General features: G+C 38.3%; 1 protein-coding gene across 2 annotated transcripts in view; it reads right to left on the bottom strand.

Moving 5' to 3' along the window:
* Positions 1 to 24927, bottom strand: part of LOC131963079 (fidgetin-like) — a 123097-nt gene that overhangs the window by 34955 nt on the left and 63215 nt on the right. The gene's annotated exons all lie outside the window — the stretch shown is intronic.

Below are 24927 nucleotides of genomic sequence, written 5' to 3'. Positions count from 1 at the left end.
CCAACAACACTCATCTGTCAGCACACGCTGCTCCATTACCATACTGCTGCACACAGACTCACACAGGAGGAGCAGCAGGAGCAGCAGGAGCAGCAGGAGCAGCAGGAGCAAATCATTTTGGAAGTCAGCTCTGTCTCCACTGTGTTAAAGTGTTCATGTGTTAATGTGTTTTAGTCTTTTTGGTCACTTAATGTCTTTTTTTGGTCATTTTATAGGGGTTTTTGGTCATTTTGTGTCTTTTTTGGTCATTTTGTGTCTTTTTTGGGTAATTTTGTGTCTTTTTTTGGTAATTTTGTGTATTTTTTTGGTAATTTTGTTTCTTTTTTGGGTCATTTTGTGTCTTTTTTGGTCATTTTGTGTCTTTTTTGGTCATTTTGTGTCTTTTTTTTAGTCATTTTGTGTCTTTTTTGTGTCATTTTGTGTCTTTTTTGGGTCATTTTGTGTCTCACATACTGCTGCACACAGACTCACACAGGAGGAGCAGCAGGAGCAGCAGGAGGAGCAGGAGGAGCAGCAAGTGGATAAATTGAATTGCTGACGTTCTACCAGCTGCGTGTCTCTGAGCACCAGAGGAAACTTCTGCAGCGCCGAGCAGAAATCTGCATCGTTCTCATCAGGAGTGTGTGTTTGTGTGTGATGCAGCTCCTCATATTACTGGATTACTGTTTGTCTGGAAACAGGGAGGAGGAGGGAGGAGATATAGGAGGAGGAGGGATGCTTCTGCAGCTCCCTGTTGATATGCATTAATAAAATCTGATAAATAATCATCAGTAATGTGGATAGAATGACTTCACTGCAGCCTAAAACCAGGAGGAGACACAAACTCTGACGCTGTATTACGATTTTACGACACGTCAGAGTCAATTTATGCAATTTTGTGGAGAAAATGTATAAAATAGTTAACTGTTTGATCCTAGAATCCAGGAAAATATGTGCAAAAGATCAGATTTATTTTATTTTCTGTCTGCACTGAACATCAATTTCTTAATATTACATTTAGTCCAAAAAAAAAAATACATTTTATCATATAAATTGCATTGTATAAAAGTAAGAACACATGCATGATGATACAATTTTATGATTTTACGACATGTCACTATGTGAACGACACAGGGAGAAATGATTTAACTAAATTAAAATTTGTAAATTTGCAAAATTTTGTAGAGAAAATGTATAAAACCAATTCACAGTTCAGGCCTTAAATCCAGGAAAATATGTGCAAAAGATGTGATTTTATACCTGTGAAGAGTTTCTTTTCTGTCTGCACTGAACATCAGTTCCTTAATATTACATTTAGTCCAAAAAAAATTACGTTTTATCTTTTATATTACATTGTGTTAAGTAAGAATGCATGCATGATGGTGCAGCAGCTGAGAGACAGAGTGATAAGTATGTTTACTGGGGGAAACAGTTTGAGGGGTTAATATGTTATTGATATGTTTGCATAATCAATAAAATACGTTTTGTGCACACACAAGATTTTTTCATGACTTCTGCAGCTCCCTGTTGATATGCATTAATAAAATCAGATAAATAATCATCAGTAATGTGGATAGAATGACTTCACTGCAGCCTAAAACCAGGAGGAGACACAAACTCTGACGCTGTATTAAGATTTTTATGCAATTTTGTGGAGAAAATGTATGAAATAGTTAACTGTTCAGGCCTAGAATCCAGTTAAATCTGTGCAAAAGATGTGATTTTATACCTGTAAAGAGTTTCTTTTCTGTCTGCACTGAACATCAGTTCCTTAATATTACATTTAGTATTTATTCCAGTATTCTAATAGTGGTCTTATTACTGATATGCTTGCATGATCAATAAAATATGTTTTGTGCACATGTACGATTGTTTTTCATGACTTCTGCAGCTCCCTGTTGATATGCATTAATAAAATCTGATAAATAATCATCAGTAATGTGGATATAATGACTTTATATTTGGAATTTTACGACACGGCACAGGGAATTTTGTGGAGAAAATGTATTAAAAAAGTTAACCGTTTAGCCTGGAATCCAGTTAAATATGTGCAAAAGATGTGATTTTATACCTGTGAAGAGTTTCTTTTCTGTCTGCACTGAACATCAGTTCCTTAATATTACATTTAGTCCAAAAAAAATAGCCGTTTTATCATAGATATATATGGGAGAATGGGAGAAACAAAGAGAGACGGGATGTGTGGACTGCATCCCGAGGGATCACTTACTCAGTATAGACACAGGACTGGAGGACACACAGCTACAAGGGTTCACTGGCCAAAATCTCTCCTCACACACACACACACACACACACACACACACACACACACACACACTCAAACACACACTCAATCCCTCCAAGCAATATTCCTGTAAGCACTCGTCCGCTGAGAATAACCGCATTGACTGAAGTGGAGTCAATGTAAGAGGACGAGAGAACGAGGGAGAATAAAACGGAGGGATGAGGAGGAAGCAGCAGCAGCAGGAGGAGGAGGAGGTGGTAGAGGAGGAGGAGGAGGAGGAGGAGGAGGAGGAGGAGGAGGAGGAGGAGGAGGAGGAGGAGGAGGAGTGTCCACCTGGCCGGTGTCCAGGGGAATTAAGCAGTGTGTTTAGGGCTGTGAGCGCCTCAGCAGCGCCATGTTAGCCTAATGGCACGGACATGAAGCCAATTGATTTGTGGACCAATAGACTCGTCCCACAGCACAGCAGATTACCTAGATCAGTGGCTCCGCATCCAGCTCACAGCTCCTCCTCGCTCCTCACAGCTCCTCACAGCGCCCCACAGGCACGGGAACGTTTAATGTGTCTGTGTGGGCACGCACAATACATGCACACACACAAAACACACACACTCACGTCTGCAGGATTACAGCAGGAAACAACAGGACCGCTTTCTGCACCTCCTCACCTCACGTTTTAAGGTTTTTTGACCGATTATAGATGCAGATTTGGGTGCAAAATTCATCATAATTGCATGCAAGTTCGGCACAATTTGAGGAAAATATCTGACCGAAATGCATCTGACAAAAGTGCCGTTTTATTTAGTGATTTAACTTAATCTTCTCTCACACAGCAGGAAACAACAGGGCCGCTTCGTGGCTCCTTCTGCACGTCTTCATCCTCACCTTTTAGGGCTTTATTTAATGATGATAGATGCAGATTTGAGTGCAAAATGCATAATATTTGCACACAAGTTGTCACTAAAATTGTCATCAAAGATCTGAACAATCTGAGGAAAATATCTGACAGCAATGCATCTGATAAAAGTGCCGTTTTATTTAGTGTTTACACACACGTCTGCAGGAGACAACAGGACCGCTTCATGGCTCATTCTGCACCTCCTCACGTCACATTTTGGGCATTTTTGACCGATTATAGATGCAGATTTGGATGCAAAATTCATCATAATTGCATGCAAGTTGTCATCAAAGATCTGAACAATCAGAGAAAAATATCTGACAGCAATGCATCTGATAAAAGTGTTGTTTTATTGAGTGATTTAACTAAATATTCTCTCACACAGCAGGAAGCAACAGGGCTGCTTCATGGCTCCTTCTGCACCTCCTCATCCTCACCTTTTAGGTTTTTTTTAACTGACTACAGATGCAGATTTGGGTGCAAAATTCATAATAATTGCATGCAAGTTCTGCACAATCTGAGGAAAATATCTGACGGCAATGGATCTGAAAAAAAAAGTGCCGTTTTATTTAGTGATTAGTGTTTACACACACGTCTGCAGGATTACAGCAGGAAACAACAGGGCCGCTTCGTGGCTAGTTCTCCTCCTCATCCTTATGTTTTAGGGTTTTTTTTTGAGTGATAGATGCACATTTGGATGCAATAATTGCATGCAAGTTGTCACTAAAACTGCCATCAAAGATCTGAACAATCTGAGGAAAATATCTGACAGCAATGCATCTGACAAAAGTGCCGTTTTATTTAGTGTTTACACACACGTCTGCAGGATTACAGCAGGAAACAGAGCCGCTACATGACTCCTTCTGCACCTCCTCATCCTCACCTTTTAGGGGTTTGTTGACTGATGATAGATGCAGATTCGGATACAAAATGCATCATATTTGCATGCAAGTTGTCACTAAAATTGTCATCAAAGATCTAAACAATCTGAGGAAAATATCTGACAGCAATGCATCTGAGAAAAGTGCCATTTTATTTAGTGTTTACACACACGTCTGCAGGATTACAACAGGAAACAACACGTTTCAGGGGTTTTTGAATGATAGATGCAGATTTGGTTGTAATAATTGCATGCAAGTTGTCATTAAAGATCTGAACAATCTGAGGAAAATATCTGACAGCAATGCATCTGACAAAAGTGCCGTTTTATTTAGTGATTTAACTGAATCTTCTCTCACACAGCAGGAGACAACAGGGCCGCTTCATGGCTCCTTCTGCACCTCCTCATCCTCACCTTTTAGGGTTTTTTTTTTCATGCATCTGACAAAAGTAGCGTTTTATTGAGTGTTTTATTTAGTAAGAAGAAGCTTTACGGCTCCTTCTGCACCTCCTCCTCCTCATGTTTTAGGTTTTTTTAGGACTGATGATAGATGCAGATTTGAGCGCAAGTTGTCATCAAAGATCTGAACAATCTGAGGGAAATATCTGACAACAATGCATCTGACAAAACTGCCATTTTATTCAGTGATTTAACTGGATCTCCTCCAGGTTTCATCTGATCACGTTTTGATTTCATGCATCAACTTCAACATGAATCCTGGAGACTTTAAGAAGATAAACTGAGGGAGTTAGGGAACATGCTGGAGTTTGCATGTTCTCTCCAACAGTCTGAGGCTTAACTGGTGACTCTAAACTGCCCCGTAGGAGTGAATGAGAGCATGTGTGTGTCTGCAGAGCTGTGCAGGTGGAGCCTCTGTCGTCTGCACGTGTCACCACTACGATAGAAGATAATAAAAGATGCATTAGTGCAAAGTTTTAGCAGCAAGTGACAGCCTGAGTGTCCACCTTCACCTCCAATCTGATCACCACTCAATCAATTCTTCTTTTTAAAGCATGCAGTGGGAGCCATTCACCACGTCTCCAAGTTTGTGCACGGTCCTGCAAGCTAATGCTGCCAATATACAAGTTAACAAGATTATTTCTGCAGAAAAATGCTTCCTTAAAACTACTTTGGGTGAAAATATCACAATATTTATGACCCAATATACCGTTGGCTGCAAAAGTAGATACCCAGTAAGGATTATTCCAGAATTCTAATAGCGGTCTTATTACTGATATGTTTGCATGATCAATAAAATACGTTTTGTGCACACGTACGATTGTTTTTCATGACTTCTGCAGCCCTCTGTTGATATGCATTAATAAAATCTGATAAATAATCATCAGTAATGTGGATATAATGACTTCACTGCAGCCTAAAACCAGGAGGAGACACAAACTCTGACGATATATTATGATTTTACGACACGTCACTGTGTGCACGACATAGAGAGAACAGCATTCATTCACAGTCAGAGTCAATTTATGCACTTTTGTGAAGAAAATGCATAAAACAGTGAACTGTTTAAGCCTAGAATCCAGTTAAATATGTGCAAAAGATGTGATTTTATATCAGTGAAGAGTTTCTTTTCTGTCTGCACTGAACATCAGTTCCTTAATATTACATTTAGTCCGAAAAATTTGCCATTTTCTCGTAGATATTGCATTAAAAATGCATGCATGGTGGTGCAGCTGCCAGAGATGATATGAACGTCTGCAGACAGATTATTATTATTATTCCTGATGTGCATCAGAGAGAGGAGTGAGTAAAACTTTCCCAGAAGCTCTAGCTGCACATTACCGCTGCATATTGTTCCAAATTGAATGTTACAAGGCGAATAGGACGGCGTGCTGCGGGACAATGAGAGACCACACACACTTGGACTAGAGTTGTGTGTGTGTTGGGCCCAGCACTGAGAATAATTCCACATTCTCCACAGTTTTCACTCATGTCAGTGTCCCGCTTGATAAGCATGAAAATCCATTTATCTACAAAGGCACTGTACGGCCCGCACCGGACAATGTCTCTTTCATGGTCCCTCGCAGGCCCTTCTTCTGTCCACAAAGCAACCCAACTGACTCCAGCACGTCTGTAATGGGCCGCATTCATTTGATATAGACACATCAAGGGAGATGTGGCGGTGGTTTTAGCCGTGCATCAAGAGGAGTGGAGCTGCTGCACAAAGCAGCAATATGCTCTCAACATAAAAGAACAATGGAGGCAGGACAGATGCAGTTAGGGCTGAAAAAAGAGAACAGACACACAGGCCTGGACACGAACACGGAGCAGGGAGGAGCACACAGCCAGCCTCCTCCTGCAGCAGGAGCAGGAGGTCCAGGAGGAGGAGGAGGAGCAGTCAGATTACAGATTAGGAGGTGAGGATTAAAGACGCTGCAGCTCGAGCTCGAACGACTCTCCTGGAGCTCACAACACAAGTTCTGATGCTGTATTACGATTCTACGAGTCAATTTATGCAATTTTGTGGAGAAAATGTATGAAATAGTTAACTGTTCAGGCCTAGAATCCAGGAAAATATGTGCAAAAGATGTGATTTTATATCTGTACTGAACATCAGTTCCTAAATATTACATTTAGTCCGAAAAAATTGCCATTTTATCATAGATATTGCATTGAATTAAGTAAGAATGCATGCATGATGATTCGACTTTATGATTTTATGACACGTCACTATATGCACGACAGAATTAACTAACAGTCAGAGTCAATTTATGCAATTTTGTGGAGAAAATGTATAAAACAGTTAACTGTTTGATCCTAGAATCCAGGAAAATATGTGCAAAAGATGTGATTTTATATCTGTACTGAACATCAGTTCCTTAATATTACATTTAGTCCGAAAAAATTGCCATTTTATCATATAAATTGCACTGTTTTAAGTAAGAATGCATGCATGATGGTGCAGCTGAGAGATGGACAGAGTGATGAGGATGGTTACGGGGGGAAATATGTTTGCATGATCAATAAAATATGTTTTGTGCACATGTACGATTGTTTTTCATGACTTCTGCAGCTCCCTGTTGATATGCATTAATGAAATCTGATAAATAATCATCAGTAATGTGGATATAATGACTTCACTGCAGCCTAAAACCAGGAGGAGACACAAACTCTGACGCTGTATTACGATTCTACGGGTCAATTTATGCAATTTTGTGGAGAAAATGTATAAAACAGTTAACTGTTCAGGCCTAGAATCCAGTTAAATATGTGCAAAAGATGTGATTTTATATCTGTACTGAACATCAGTTCCTTAATATTACATTTAGTCCGAAAAAAATTGCCATTTTATCATATAAATTGCATTGTTTTAAGTAAGAATGCATGCATGATGGTGCAGCTGAGAGATGGACAGAGTGAGGAGTATGGTTACGGGGGGAAATATGTTTGCATAATCAATAAAATATGTTTTGTGCACACGTACGATTGTTTTTCATGACTTCTGCAGCTCCCTGTTGATATGCATTAAAAAAATCTGATAAATAATCATCAGTAATGTGGATAGAATGACTTCACTGCAGCCTAAAACTCTGACGATATATTACGATTTTACGACACGTCAGAGTCAATTCATCTGATTTTGTGGATAAAATGTATAAAACAGTTAACTGTTTGATCCTAGAATACAGTTAAATATGTGCAAAAGATGTAATTTTATACCTGTGAAGAGTTTCTTTACTGTCTTCACTGAACATCAATCCTTAATATTATATTTAGCCCAAAAAAATTGCCGTTTTATCATAGATATTGCATTGAATTAAGTAAGAATGCATGCATGATGGTTCGATTTTATGATTTTACGACACGTCACTATGTGCACGACAGAATTAACTAACAGTCAGTGTCAATTTATGCAATTTTGTGGAGAAAATGCCTGCATGATGGTGCAGCTGAGAGACAGAGTGATGAGTATGTTTATGGGGGGAACAATTGAGGGATAAATATGTTATTGGTATGTTTGCATAATCAATAAAATACGTTTTGTGCACCCGTACGATTGTTTTCCATGATTTCTGCAGCTCCGTGTAAAAAGGACACAGAGGCCTGGACATGAAGGAGGAGCACGGAGGAGCACAGCGAGCCTCCTCCTGCAGCAGGAGCAGGAGGTCCAGGAGGAGGAGGAGGAGGAGCCGTCAGAATCCAGATGAGGAGGTGAGGATTAAAGAGGCTGCAGCTCGGGGCTGCAGCTGAATCTCTCCGTTAGCTGTTATTCATGGCTGCGTTAATCCATATTTGTGTAAAGGAGCTTTAGAGAGAAAGCTGAGAGACATTAACAGGCTGCTACGTCTTAACCACCTCTGGCTAATGCAGCTAATGAATGAGAGAGCGCTAGCAGGCTAACGGCTCTAATTCTCCTTCACAGGCTATCATGTTGCAGCGCGGAGACGGATCGATACCATTTGCTCAACACACAGGAGGCCTGGGAATCTATAAAAGGCCTTTTATTGAGTAATTAAACACCCATTACTGTCCCGCGCAGCCAAACAATAAATTTGATCAGCCTCTCAGGCGCAGATCCAGCGTGATTAATACTCAGTGCATGCATGACATAAAAGAGCACCGTGACATTTTGCTAAGTCCTGTCTCAGACCTTTGGACAGCGCGGGGACAGAGACACTTTCAAGGTTGTTTAGTGGGACCTAAAGAGAGTTAGAGGGACCACAAGCTGCAGCCAGCAGCCAAGAATCAGCTTTATCTCACACTAAAGTCACATTTTAAACCTTTTCCTACATGCAAATCACACCCTTATTACTAAATATGGCACAAATATTCCTAAATATCATTTTTATTAGTGCTTATGCTGATTTTAGCAGGAAAAAATGACTGAAGAAGTGACTTCATGAGCCGTTTATTTGCAGCCAGCAGCCAATAATCAGCTTTATCTCACACAAAAGTCACATTTTAAACCTTTTTCTACATGCAAATCACACCCTTATTACTAAATATGGCACCAATATTCCTAAATATCATTTTTATTAATGCTTATGCTGATTTTAGCAGGAAAAAATTACTGAAGAAGTGACTTTATGAGCCGTTTATTTGCAGCCAGCAGCCAATAATCAGCTTTATCTCACACAAAAGTGATTTTTTAAAACCTTTTTCTACATGCAAATCACATCTTTAATACTTAATATGGCACCAATATTCCTAAATATCATTTTTATTAGTGCTTATGCTGATTTTAGCAGGAAAAAAGGACTGAAAAAGTGACTTTATGAGCCGTTTATTTGCAGCCAGCAGCCAATAATCAGCTTAATCTCACACTAAAGTCACATTTTAAACATTTTTCCTACATGCAAATCACACCCTTAATACTAAATATGGCACAAATATTCCTAAATATCATTTTTATTAGTGCTTATGCTGATTTTAGCAGGAAAAAAGGACTGAAAAAGTGACTTTATGAGCCGTTTTTTTGCAGCCAGCAGCCAATAATCAGCTTTATCTCACACAAAAGTGATTTTTTAAAACCTTTTTCTACATGCAAATCACATCTTTAATACTTAATATGGCACCAATATTCCTAAATATCATTTTTATTAGTGCTTATGCTGATTTTAGCAGGAAAAAAGGACTGAAAAAGTGACTTTATGAGCCGTTTATTTGCAGCCAGCAGCCAATAATCAGCTTAATCTCACACTAAAGTCACATTTTAAACATTTTTCCTACATGCAAATCACACCCTTAATACTAAATATGGCACAAATATTCCTAAATATCATTTTTATTAGTGCTTATGCTGATTTTAGCAGGAAAAAAGGACTGAAAAAGTGACTTTATGAGCCGTTTTTTTGCAGCCAGCAGCCAATAATCAGCTTTATCTCAAACAAAAGTGATTTTTAAAACCTTTTTCTACATGCAAATCACATCTTTAATACTTAATATGGCACCAATATTCCTAAATATCATTTTTATTAGTGCTTATGCTGATTTTAGCAGGAAAAAATGAGCCGTTTATATGCTCCGATATGACATAAATCTGCTTAATTTATTAAAATAATATTTTGACATTTTTATACAACATATGAGCCAATTATAAGATTGGAAAATTAGAAATTAAATTAAATTAAATTAAATTAAATTAAATACATAAACATTAATTCTGGATGTTTAATATCAGTCATTTAAATAAAGAATAAATTAAATTAAATACATTTCTGAATCACACTGAGCATCTTTTTCTTAATTATAGGTTCTTTAAAAAAAAATGATAATAGACTAGATTATAACAGAAAGTGATTTGTCTGCGAAAGGCTAATATCAGCTGATAATATCTCACTTTTATCATGTTTTTAAATCATTTAATATTCTGTATTATCAATTAGTCTCTGCTTAAAATCAGTGTTGAGAAAAAAACCTCCATGGTTGTTTTTATAAAGGTCCTTTGACCTTTGACCTCAAAATATCTGAGTGAAATCAGCTGTGGAGAGAGCAGAAACTGCTCTTCACACTATAATATAACAATATTACAAGTTTCAGGCAGAAGATGGACTAAAAAGTGAATTTACGACATATAATTTCATTATTTTTCATCCACTGACAGCTCTAATCAGAGGCTGATGTCTAAAGAAATACTTTACTTTAACATCAAACAAATGGTTTATATTTAACTATAATAAACTTAAGTGTGTTTGAATAAGCATATATTGATTATATATTGTTAAAGGATGCATATTAAGAAGAAATATTAAAATTAAACTCGCTTTAAGTTGCTAATTTAATTCTTAAAAATGCATTTTTTGACTGAGATGCTGCAGAAAGCTGCAGCTGTGATGCATGCATGAAGAAAAAACTAATTTGTGCATAGAAACAGAAGACTTTCTCTCTCTGTCTGGAGCTTTTTTCCCAACATTTCCCATTGCCGTTTCATCATATATATTGCATTGTATAAAGTAAGAATAAATGCATGATGGTACAGCTGACAGACGGAGAGACAGAGTGATATGTATGTTTGCAGACAGAATATTCCTGATGTTCACATGTGCACCAGCAAATTAACAGGAAATATAAAAATTAAACTCGCTTTAAGTTGCAAAATTAATTCTTAAAAATGCATTTTTTTGACTGAGTTACAGCAGAAATCTGCAGCTGTGATGCATGCCTGAAGGAAAAACTAATTTGTGCATAAAAACAGAAGAGTTTCTCTCTCTGAACTTGAGCTTTTTTGCTAATTTCCCAACGTTTCCCGAGAGTTTCTTTTCTATCTGCACTGAACATCAATTCCTTAATATTAGTCAAAAAAAAAATGCCGTTTAATCATTTATATTGCATTGTATAAAGTAAGAATGCATGCATGATGGCTGACAAATGGAGAGAGAGTAGAAATATTTAAATTAAACTCGCTTTAAGTTGCAAAATTAATTCTTAAAAATGCATTTTTCAGATGAGATGCAGCAGAAAGCTGCAGCTGTGAAGCATGCCTGAAGGAAAAACTAATTTGTGCATAGAAACAGAAGAGTTTCTCTCTCTGTCTGGAGCTTTTTTCCCAACATTTCCCATTGCCGTTTCATCATATATATTGCATTGTATAAAGTAAGAATAAATGCATGATGGTGCAACTGACAGACGGAGAGACAGAGTGATATGTATGTTTGCAGACAGAATATTCCTGATGTGCATCAGAGTTGAGAAGAAATATTTAAATTAAATTCGCTTTAAGTTGCAAAATTAATTCTTAAAAATGCATTTTTCGACTGAGTTACAGCAGAAATCTGCAGCTGTGAAGCATGCCTGAAGGAAAAACTAATTTGTGCCTAGAAACAGAAGAGTTTCTCTGTCTGTCTGGAGCTTTTTTCCCTCATTTCCCAACGTCCTTTTCCACACTCGCACAATTCAGAGACCTGTTACAATCCCATCCTTGTTGCAGAATATTTAGCGTTGTTGAGCCAACAATATGGCATCTGGGTGATTCTCCTAAATATGAATGGGCCATTCACGGGGCTCAATGGAGTGGCTTGGCAGTGGCCCTCCTTCCCCTCCCTCCTCCATACTCAAAACAATATTCAGCGCAGCAGTCTTGGCACTTTTCCCCGAAATCAACAAAAGAGGAACTCGAAGCTGTCCCTGAAACCCTCAAAGCATTAAGCCTCTGTGAGATGCAAGTACTTGGCACAAGCAGAGCGATTTAACGACAATGGGCAAATCATACAGTGCTTTGTGAGATTTAGGGGATACAATAGCACTCCGTTTCCAAAGCACACATTAGTAAGCATGTCGTGGGGACCCCCCGGGGGCCGGAGCAGCCTGGAGGATTGTGTAGTGAAGAGGATAAATATATGTTAGTGGGCAGGAAGATGGAGCGCTGCCAACGCCTCGTACTGCGGATTATCACTGTGTGGAATACATTAATATAATAATCTTCTCAACACACAAACTAACCCGCCGCACACTGAACCCATTTGGCTTGTTAAGCGTATACATCGCAACACTTCCAAAATCAATTTACAACCATTTAGCAGAGCTCAAGAGGTGCAGATGAGGAGAGGAATCTGGAAAAAAAAAAAAAAAAAATACACCACACGGAGAGACGGAGCCCCCATGCTTTGGGAGGGAAGGCAACAAAAAACAGACTTGTTATAAATGTGCGGCGCTTGCAGCCATGCTGACCTCTGAGTGCTAAACAAAACCAACAACGGACAAGCAGACACCCACTCAAAAGTCAATAGCATGCGTGCCTCCTCTTCCTCTGCTATGGTTAATGCATGATGCCAGGTATGGAGACAGACGGAGAGCACATCTCATTATACGCTGCATGCTATCATTAGCTGCCCACCACATGTGTCCATCCTGCACACGGAGCTGTACAAGACTCATCCTAATGCTCACACACACACATGCACACACTCACACACACACACATCACAGGTACACACTCCGTCCTCCCGGCCGGCCGGCCTCGGTGCATGAGCAGACTTTTTAAACTCATTTTTTCAAGCACAAATACAGAAAAAAAACCTCTTGTTAGACGAGGATTTGATGCTTTATGTGACTCTGAAGCTGATTTCTGAAGGTTTAGAGTGTTTTTATGCATGTAAACACACATATCTGTGGCTCTGATTTAAGTTATTAAACTGGAGAAGGAAAAATAATCCTGAATAAATGATCCGTTCAGTCATTTATGAAGCTACATTTGCAGATTCCAGCTCTTTCAAAGTGAATATGTTTGGGTTTAAGGACTAAAACGGGTATTTAAAGACAAACTAGGATGCACGATTATCGATTTTCTGCATATTAATCAGTAATAGAAACCCATAAGCAGGAGCTGTACAAGACACATCCTAATGCTCACACACACTCACCTACTAATGCACACACACACACATACACACACACATGCACACACACACACACACACACACACGGAGGATGACAGGTACACACTCCGTCCTCCCGGCCGGCCGGCCTCGGTGCATGAGCAGACTTTTTAAACTAATTTTTTCAAGCACAAATACGGGAAAAAAACCTCGTTAGACGAGGATTTGATGCTTTATGTGACTCTGTTTTTTGGCCTCTAAACCTTCAGAAATCAGCTTCAAACTAGGATGATTTTATGCATGTAAACACACATCTGTGGCTCTGATTTAAGACATTAAACTAGTGAAGAAACCATCAGTCAAAATAACCCTAAATGAATCCTGCTTTCAGTCATTTATAAAGCAAATTCCAGCTCCTTAAATATGAAGATGCTCCATTTAGTGTCATATATGATAATAAAGTGAATATATTTGGGTTTAAGGATGTTGATCGGATCAAATCAGGTATTTAAAGATAAACTAAGATGCACGATTATTGTTTTTCTGCATATTTATCAGTGATACAAATCCGTATTTGTGGCTCTAATTCAAGTCATTAAACTAGAGCTGAAACAATCAGTAAAAATACTCCGTTCACTCATTTATGAAGCTACATTTGCAGATTCCAGCTCTTTGAATAGGGAGATTTTCTGCTTTTTAGTCTCATATATGATTATAAAGTGAATATGTTTGGGTTTAAGGATGTTGATCGGACTAAAACGGGTATTTAAAGACAAACTAGGATGCACGATTATTGATTTTCTGCATATTAATCAGTAATAGAAACCCATAAGCAGGAGCTGTACCAGACACATCCTAATGCTCACACACACACACTTACTAATGCACACACACACACACACACACACACACACACACGGAGGATCACAGGTACACACTCCGTCCTCCCGGCCGGCCGGCCTCGGTGCATGAGCAGACTTTTTAAACTCATTTTTTCAAGCACAAATACGGAAAAAAAACCTCTTGTTAGACGAGGATTTGATGCTTTGTGAGACTCTGAAGCTGATTTCTGAAGGTTTACAGGCCAAAAAACATAAACTAGGATGTTTTTATGCATATAAACACACATCTGTGGCTCTGATTTAAGACATTAAACTGGAGAAAAGAAACTATCAGGAAAAATAATCGTGAATAAATGATCCGTTCAGTCATTTTGAAGCTACATTTGCAGATTCCAGCTCTTTGAATAGGGAGATTTTCTGCTTTTTAGTCTCATATATGATTATAAAGTGAATATATTTGGGTTCAAGGATGTTGATCGGACTAAAACGGGTATTTAATGATAAACTAAGATGCACGATTATTGACTTTCTGCTTAAAAGCCCATACCGTGGCTCTAATTTAAAGGTACACGAGACATTAAACTAGAGCTAAAAATGATCCGTTCTGTCATTTATAAAGCTTCATTTGAAGTTTCCAGCTCCTTAAATAGGAAGAGTTTCTGCTTTTTAGTGTCATATATGACAATAAAGTGAATATATTTGGGTTTAAGGATGTTGATCGGACTAAAACGAGTATTTAAAGACAAACTAGGATGCACAATTATTGATTTTCTGCATATTAATCAGTAATAGAAACCCATATTTGCGGCTATAATTCAAGGCACACGAGTAAAAATATCTTAAAAAGCTAAATTTCTCTGATTCCAGCTCCTTAAATAAGAAGATTTGATGCTTTTTTAGTGTCCTATATGATAATAAAGTGAATATATTTGGGTTTAGGGTGTTCTGGTCAAGTATTTAGAGATAAAATAGGATGCATGATTATTGATTTTCTGCACATAAACACATATTTGTGGCTCTGATTTAAGACAATAAACTAGAGCTGAAACAGTAAAAATCATAAGCAGCAATTTCAGAAACAATTGATCCGTTCAGGCGTTTATAAAGCTACGTTTCTCTGATTCCAGCTCCTGAAATAGGAATATTTTCTGCGTGTGAAGTGTTTAGAGTGTTTAAGGTATTTAAAAATAAACTAGGATGCAAGGTTATTGATTTTCTGCAAATGTATTGATCATATAAACACATAAACATCTGTGGCTCTAATGCAAGACATTAAACCAGTAAAAATAATCCTATGAAGATAAATTTGTAGCTTCCAGCTCCTGAAATATGAAGATTTTCTGTTTTTTAGTGTCATATATGATATTAAAGTGAATATATTTGGGTTTAAGGATGTTGATCAAACCAAAATAGGTTTTTAACGGTAAACTAGGATGCACAATTATTGATTTTCTGCAAATTTACGAGTAATTTAAACCCTTTCAGTCATTTATAAAGCTAAACTTGCAGACTCCAGCTCCTTAAATAGGAAGATTTTCTCCTTTGTAGTGTCATATATGATAATAAAGTGAATATATTTGGGTTTATAGTGTTTCTGTCAGGTATTTAAAGATAAACTAGGATGCACAATTATCGATTTTCTGCAGATTTATCAGAAATTTCAACCCTTTCAGTCATTTATAAAGCTAAACTTGCAGACTCCGGCTCCTTAAATAGGAAGATTTTCTCCTTTTTAGTGTCATATATGATAATAAAGTGAATATATTTGAGTTTAAGGATGTTGATCAAACCAAAATAGGTTTTTAACGGTAAACTAGGATGCACAATTACTGATTTTCTGCAAATTTACTAGTAATTTAAACCCTTTCAGTCATTTATAAAGCTAAACCTGCAGACTTCAGCTCCTTTTTAGTGTCATATATGATAATAAAGTGAATATATGTGTGTTTAGGAGACAAAAAGAGACATTTGAAGCCCCGCTGCTGTGTCTCTCTGCAGCTCTGCTTGGTGTTTGTGTATATTTATGACATCACAGCAGTCGAAGCGTCCACGTAGAAAGGAATCGCCAGCCCTGATCGATAATGACTATAATTGCACGTTGCAGCGCTACAATGGAGCGAACGGCACGGCTAGAAACATTTAAACATCTGAAGCTCCGTCGCCGTGGTCGTCACCGTGGTCGTCACCGTGGTCTCCGTCGCCGCGGTTACAGCAGCAGTTTGTTTCTGCTCTGGCTCCAGTCAGAGTCTCCCAGAGGCCAACGGGCTGCAGGGCTGCAGCGCCGGCCGCGATGCCACACGCCCAGCCACTCTACATCCTTTGTGTCCATCGGCTGGCAGCCTGCCAAGCTCACACACACACACACACACACACACACACACACACTTGTGCACACACACACACACACACCCAATGAGCCATTGTTCATTAACGTGCATGCACACCTTTGCAGACAAAAAGTGCACGACTTTAGTTGCAAAGACGTGTCGCTAATCAAGACGTAGAGCTGCAGACGGGGCGACGGAGGGGGGGGGCGGGGGGGTGCTAGGGGGTACTGGGGGCAGCAGACGGTCACTATCTCGCCCCGCCAATGTTACCAACATCAGATCAGCAGCAGCAGCAGCAGCAGCAGCGACGGCGGCGAGAGATTCAGTCAGAAAGCTCAGCTAATGATTTCAACTTTGATCATTTTCTCTCATACACTCCAATGCAGTTATTTTACCTTTATACACACCAGGTTTTTATTTCTGACTTTTTTGTGCATGTGCTATAAAATGGCACTTGTATTGGTTTCTTTTTTGTTGTTATGGACGTGCTTTATATAAACCCATGAAGAGATTTTAACCTCTCACGCACTTAAATAACTCAATGAGTCAGGTCACAGAAAACTACAGGTCACAGAAAACTACAAGTCACAGGTCACATAAAACTACAGCTCACAGAAAACTACAGGTCACAGGTCATATAAAACTACAAGTCACAGGTCATATAAAACTACAAGTCACAGGTCATATAAAACTACAAGTCACAGGTCATATAAAACTACAGGTCACAGGTCACATAAAACTACAGGTCACAGAAAACTACAGGTCACAGGTCACATAAAACTACAAGTCACAGGTCACATAAAACTACAGGTCACAGGTCACATAAAACTACAAGTCACAGGTCATATAAAACTACAAGTCACAGGTCACATAAAACTACAGCTCACATAAAACTACAGGTCACAGGTCACATAGAACTACAAGTCACAGGTCACATAAAACTACAAGTCACAGGTCACATAAAACTACAGGTCACATAAAACTACAGGTCACAGGTCACATAGAACTACAAGTCACAGGTCACATAAAACTACAGGTCACATAAAACTACAGGTCACAGGTCACATAGAACTACAAGTCACAGGTCACATAAAACTACAAGTCACAGGTCACATAAAACTACAAGTCACATAAAACTACAGGTCACAGGTCACATAAAACTACAGCTCACAGAAAACTACAGGTCACAGGTCATATAAAACTACAAGTCACAGGTCACATAAAACTACAAGTCACAGGTCACATAAAACTACAAGTCACATAAAACTACAGGTCACAGGTCACATAAAACTACAGGTCACAGGTCACATAAAACTACAGGTCACAGGTCACATAAAACTTTTTTTGCCCTAAAAGTCTAAATTTGGTGCCTCTCACACATTCTAATGCCACTATTCCACCTGAATCTTTGCATATTTTTAATGAATTATTGTAAAGGAGAATATGTGTTCTTCTATGTTTTATTTAAGGCTCTTATTTTGACAGTCTTCTTGTAAACTATGTGGTGGATTCTGCTAACACATCCATGTGCTCGATGCAGAAAAGGTGTGTCTAAAAACAAGATAAAACATCTTGTTTTAAGAGTTAATTCCTTATTTTAAGCATTCAACATGCTTATCATTGCATATTTTAGAGAACTATTATAAAGGAGAATACGTGTTCTTCTATGTTTTATTTAAGGCTCTTATTTTGACGGTCTTCTTGCAAATTATGTGGTGGATTCTGCTAACACATCCATGTCTGCACGGCAAAAAAGGTGTTTAAAAAGCAGATCAAACAGTAAATCTGAGGGAAATGATCTTGCTGCATGGACAGATAATTTACCTTGACAAGATTTCTTTATATTAAGATTAATAAATCTAGGAATAAGCATGTTGAACACTTAAAATAAGAAATAAACTCTGCCGTGGATTCTGTTAACACATCCATGTGCTCGTATTTTGAAAGCTACATGTGTTTGCTTTTATTTTGAAGGAGGGTCTAACACGTTCCTACTGTAACGCCTTATGACACTTTTTAATGACATATATAATAATAAAGTGGATATATTTAGGTTTAGAGTGTTTTAGTCAGGTATTTAAAGATAAATTAGGATGCACAATTATTGATTTTCTGCAAACTAGAGATGAAACCATCAGTAAAAATAATCCTTAAAAGCTAAATTTGCAGCTTCCAGCTCCTTAAATATGAAGATTTTCTGATTTTTTAGTGACATATATGATAATAAAATGAATATATTTGGATTTAGGAGTGTTTTTCAGGTATTTAACGATAAACTAGGATGCATAATTATTGATTTTCTGAGATTATTTGGTGTTGAATTGCACGGATCAAACAGCTGATGTGTATAAAAGCATCATAAATGTGTATGTGTAAGTGCAGAAATCACATTATCACTGGATAATAAAAGTCGGAACTTGGAGCTCGGAACAACGTTGAAAAATCTGACATTTGTGTAGACCTTGAACGCACCATTAGCTGCCAGACTCTTTATGTGTGCTGCAATGTAAATAATACACGGAACATTAATCCTCGATTTTACTCCTTTCACTCATTTATGAAGCAGAATTGTCAGACTCCAGCTCCTTAAATATGAAGATTTTCTGCTTTTTAGTGTCATATATGATAATAAAGTGCATATCTTTGGATTTAGAGTGTTTCTGTCAGGTATTTAAAGATAAACTAGGATGCACGATTATTGATTTTCTGCAAATTTATCACCCTCTCTTTCATTTTTGAAGCTAAATTGTCAGATTCCAGCTCACTAAATAAGAAGATTTTTTACTTTCTATGTGTGCTGTAATGTAAATAGTCTAACTAACTGAACATTAGTCCTCTGTTTTACTCATTTCAGTCATTTATGAAGCAGAATTATCAGATTCCAGCTCCTTAAACAGGAAGATTTTCTGCTTTTTAATGTCGTATATGATAATAAAGTGAATATAATTATTGATTTTCTGCAAATTTATCAGCAATATAAACCCTTTCTGTCATTTTTGTAACTAAACTTGCAGACTCCAGCTCCTTAAATATGAAGATTTCCTACTTGGAATATGCCTGGTTGTATATGATAATAAAGTACATATATTTGGATTTAGAGTGTTTCTGTCAGGTATTTAAAGATAAATTAGGAAGCACAATTATTGATTTTCTGCAAATTTATCACCCTTTCTTTCATTTTTGAAGCTAAATTGTCAGATTCCAGCTCCCTAAATAAGAAGATTTTTTACTTTCTATGTGTGCTGCAATGTAAATAGTCTAACTAACTGAACATTAATCCTCTATTTTACTCCTTTCAGTCATTTATGAAGCAGAATTGTCAGATTCTAGCTCCTTAAACAGGAAGATTTTCTGCTTTTTAATGTCGTATATGATAATAAAGTGAATTTATTTGGATTAAGAGTGTTTGTGTCAGGTATTTAAAGATAAACTAGGATGCACAATTATTGATTTCCTGCAAATTTATCACCCTTTCTTTCATTTTTGAAGCTAAATTGTCAGATTCCAGCTCCCTAAATAAGAAGATGTTCTCCTTTCTCTGTAAATAGTCTAACTAAGGGAACATGAATCCTGTTTTCCTGGTGATGTTTGCCTGTGAAAGTGGGGGGACGGAGGATCAGGATCATATGAATCGTGGGGACGTATCCCCCCGTCCCTGGTGCCATCTGTGCATGGACCCCTCCTCTCCTCTTTCCTCCTTGCTGTCATTTTCTTTGGCCCTCGTGGTGCAAAAAAAAAAAAAAAAAGGCTCTCTCTCTGGTCGGCGACGGCCAAATGAGTGGCGAGCTCCTCCGCATATCAATGCACAATTTAACTTAAGACTTGCACGGCAATAACCTAATTAGAAGCGGCGCCTTCTCCTGTGAAGGCACAATGTAAAGGATAAGCTGCCATGTCTACCCAGGTCTAACCGTGCACAATATTCCAAAGTGGAAGTGGGATTTTTCTCCCGTTTTTTAATAAGTCCTTAGCATATTTAACGCTTTGCACACGCTGAATGTTTTAATATGTGCAGAGGCTCCGGTGGGGCCATGGGTGGTGCAGACTGCTGCTAAAGAGTAAAGAGAGGTGATGGGGTCTGCTTTAAATGCAGGAAGGGGCCAGAGGATTCAGAGCTGCAGGTAGAGGAGAGAAACCTGCAGCTTTGATTTGATTAAAACCCGTGGAAATGACGCGTTACATAAACCCAAGAAACTTCAAACATTTGGGGGGATTGGGAGTTCAAAGAGAGGCAGATAATGCTTTTAATGCTGGAATTAACATGGAAGGGAATTTAGCTGAATGTCGGGAAATAAGAGATCCGTTTCCAGCTGCGGACACCAAAACTTCTCGTGCAAGATTTGAGATTATTTTAGTGTTCGAATGCAAACAAAACAAGATAAACTGGGATGATTTTATGCATTTAAAAAACATATCTGTGACATAAACTAGAGCTGAAACTATCAGACTCCAGCTCCTTAAATATGAAGACTTTCTCCTTTTTAGTGTTGTATATGATAATAAAGTGCATATATTTGGATTTAGGATGTTTCTGTCAGGTATTTAAAGATAAATTAGGATGCACAATTATTGATTTTCTGCAAATGTATCTGTAATATAAACCCTTTCTTTCATTTTTGTAGCTAAACTTGCAGACTCCAGCTCCTTAAATATGAAGACTTTCTCCTTTTTAGTGTCATATATGATAATAAAGTGACTATATTTGCATTAAGAGTGTTTCTGTCAGGTATTTAAAGATAAATTAGGGTGCACACATTATTTTAGTGTTCAAATGCAAACAAAACAAGATGAACTGGGATGATTTTATGCATTTAAAAACCATATCTGTGACATTAAACTAGAGCTGAAACTATCAGGAGAAAATGATTCTTTGAGTCATTTATAAAGCAACATTTCTCTGATTTTCTGCCTTTTAATGTCATGTATGACACTAAAGTGAATATATTTTGGTTTAGAGATGAACGAGGATGCACCATTATTGATTTTATGCATATTTATTAGTAATATGAACCTACAGTTGTGGCTTTATTCAAGGCACCAACGTGTGTAGGAGACGTTAAACTAGACATGAAACCATCAGTCAGAATAATAAGCAGCAATTTCAGAATCAATTGATCCGTTCAGTCATTTAAAAAAAGCTAAATCTGCAGATTCCAGCTCCTGAAATAGGGAGATTTTCTGCTTTTTAGTGTCATATATGACAATAAAATTAATATATTTGGGTTTAGGGATGTTAAAGGGACTAAAAAGGGTATTTAAAGATAAATTAAGATGCAAGATTTTTGTTTTTCTGCAAATTTATCGACAATACAAATGAAACCATCAGTAAAATAATCCTAAAAAGCTACATTTGCAGCGTCCAGCTCTTTAAATATGAAGATTTTCTGCTTTTTTAGTGTCATATATGATAATAAAGTGAATATATTTGGGTTTAAGGATGTGATCGGATCAAATCAGGTATTTAAAGATCAACTAAGATGCACGATTATTGAATTTCTGCATATTTATCAGTGATACAAATCCGTATTTGTGGCTCTAATTCAAGTCATTAAACTAGAGCTGAAACAATCAGTAAAAATACTCCGTTCACTCATTTATAAAGCTAAATTTGCAGATTCCAGCTTCTGGAATATGAAGATTTTCTGCTTTTTATTTTCATATATGATAATAAAGTGAATATATTTGGGTTTAAGGATGTCAATCAGACGAAAACAGGCATTTAAAGATAAACTAGGATGCAAGATTATTGATTTTCTGCAAACTGCACATTTCAGACATTTAACTAGAGATGAAACCATCAGTAAAAATAACCCTAAAAAGCTAAATTTGCAGCTTCCAGCTACTTAAATAGGAAGATTTTCTGCTTTTAATTGCCATATATGATAATAACGTGACTATATTTGGATTTAGAGTGTTTTAGTGTAGTTTAGTTGCACGATTATTGATTTTCTGCACACAAGACGTGAGATTATTTGGTGTTCAGATGCATGGATCAAACAGCTGATGTGTATAAAAGCATCATAAATGTGTGTGTGTGTGTGTGCATGTGTGTGTGTGTGTGTGTGTGTGTGTGTGTGTGTGTGTGCAGCCATCACAGTGTGACTGGGTAATAACCAGTCAGCACTGGGAGGGCAGGGTGAGTTTCACTGGGAGTGTGTGAAGCTGCACGGTGTGTGTGTGTGTTTGACAACTGTCAGTCACAGCAGAACACAAACTAAACCCCAAAACCCTCAGAAAAAAGAGGAGAAGAGGAGGAAGAGGAGGAGGAGGAGGAGGAGGAAGAGGAGGAGGGATTGAGTGGATCAGGGTGTCAAGGATTTGAAGGAGTCGGCGTCCAGTCATCTGGGGAGAAAACGTGTTTGGGGCAGCGGCGCTACCGACAGCTGCCCGCCGTCTCCGGGAGGAGAGGAAGTTAGAGGAGCGAGGAAGAGGAGGAGGAGGAGGAGGCTGTCAGCCAGACACACACACAAAGACTCACACTGTAGCCTCCGCTACAGTTAGCTGACACACAGCTAGCGTCTACTGGGACGGAGAGATGGAGAATAAGTGGACAAAGAGTGAAATAGATGAGAGAGCAAGGAGACAAGACGAGGAGGAGGAGGAGGAGAGAGATGGAGAGAGTGGAGGAGACAGACAGCTCCGAGAGGGGATTTGTTCTATTTGCATGCTCCGGGGGTCCCAGGGGGGTCCGGGCGCCGCTCGGAGAGCCCGCAGCACAAAAGATAACACTTAACATATTTGCTAAAAGATGACAACCCTGGCTGGATGTGGTTTGAAGAGGCCCTTTGTCAGCCAGCAGCACAATCCACTGATACGGACACGCTGACGTCTCCGTTTAGCTGCTGGAAAAATAATGTTTCCACACATCTGGCAGCAGCAGCAGTCCCACGGGGCGGACCATTCGCACGCCGCCACCGCCACCGGGACGCTAAAACAGCTTTTAATGGTAAACATTAGAGAGTGATAGAAAGTGTCAGGATAATTTATTTCTACGGCCCCAGAGGGAGGCTGAGCCCCTCAGCGCTGCGTCTCCCTCTCCCATCATTTGAAGGAAAAGTATTTAGATAAATAAAGGGGCCGCCTGTTTGTAAAGCACTTTTTCTTCCCATTCCCCTATTATCTCCCCTCTCCTCTCCTGTCCCTATTAGCTGTAGCGGAGATGTGAGGCGATACGTTATGTGTATAATGAGGGGGATTATTGCTGCTGTCACTGCAACACGCGCAGACACAACACAAGCACAGCCACGGATCTGAAGACGGAGACGGGAGCAAACAAATAGACTTAGAGGAATAAACAAACCGCTGAGTATCTACATTATTTACATTACACACACACACACACACAACACACACACACGTGCACGCCAGCCGCCCGGCGCCCAGGTTCCCTCATCTCATACACACACACACTCTCGTTGAATAAATGCACAAGTTATTTCTCTTCTTTAACAAATAAAAAAGCAATAAACGATAATGTTTGCATCAAACGTCAGCCGATTATGCACAAATTAAAAGCTGCAGAAAATAGGTAATTTTGCATGTTAATTGCACAGAAATGCATGTATTTTTTGTGCAAAAAGTGCAAATATAAGATTCAATTTTTCAAGTTTGACTCACACCAGAACACACAAACATGCAATATTTACAACGGTGCACATGACACACACACACATCAGGAGGAGGGAGAGGAAACAGCACATGACGTGAACAAATAACCCAGTGTGTGTGTGTGTGTGTGTGAGAGCAGAGAGAGAGGGATCAGAGGTGAAAGGTTGAGTTCTCACTAATAACTGCTACAAAAACCGGAGAAAAAAGCGCCATGGTGGAAGTGGAGCCCGACAGAAAGCACATTGTGGGGTTTTTTTTCTGTAAAAACGTGAGTTATTCATGTGAAAAGTCTCTCTGCAACAGGGTGGGAAGATGTTTTCTGTTTCCTCAACAATCCTTCATTGTTCTGCGTGAATGTAGAACACGTTTTCCTGCAACGCTTCAACGCAGCGTCACTATCGTTTCTTAAAAAACACCTGAAATTTAACTCATCTTCTGCACGCACAAAGCACCAAACACACTCGCTGCACGTCTGTTATTAACGCTGTTATTTATGCACAATGTTAATAATTATCAGCATTGTTGCAATAAAGTCTGACTAATAAATAAACCCTGATTATAAATATGCATTATTACTTTGCAGTGATGAGGCCTTGCAGACATTGTTCCTTCAAACGGTTATTTTTTATATTTAAATCAAATATAAACTGTGTGTGTGTGTGTGTGTGAATGTGAGAGTGTGTGTTTTAAATTCTGCCTCATGTCTCACTTATCTGCTGGTTTGATTATTTTAAAAAAAAGTTTTATATATTTGAGAAGAAATTGTAAAATTGAAAAATGTAAATGTGCAATTTGAATGTTATTATGGTTATTATAATTTAGTGTTTTAGGGTTGTGTAATTGGACATAAAGATGATAAATAAAGCTGCTACAATTTTGCAA

Source organism: Centropristis striata, chromosome 24 (genome assembly GCF_030273125.1).
Source record: "Centropristis striata isolate RG_2023a ecotype Rhode Island chromosome 24, C.striata_1.0, whole genome shotgun sequence".
Classification (NCBI taxonomy): Eukaryota; Metazoa; Chordata; class Actinopteri; order Perciformes; family Serranidae; genus Centropristis; species Centropristis striata.
This window is presented reverse-complemented; position numbering and strand designations above follow the sequence as displayed.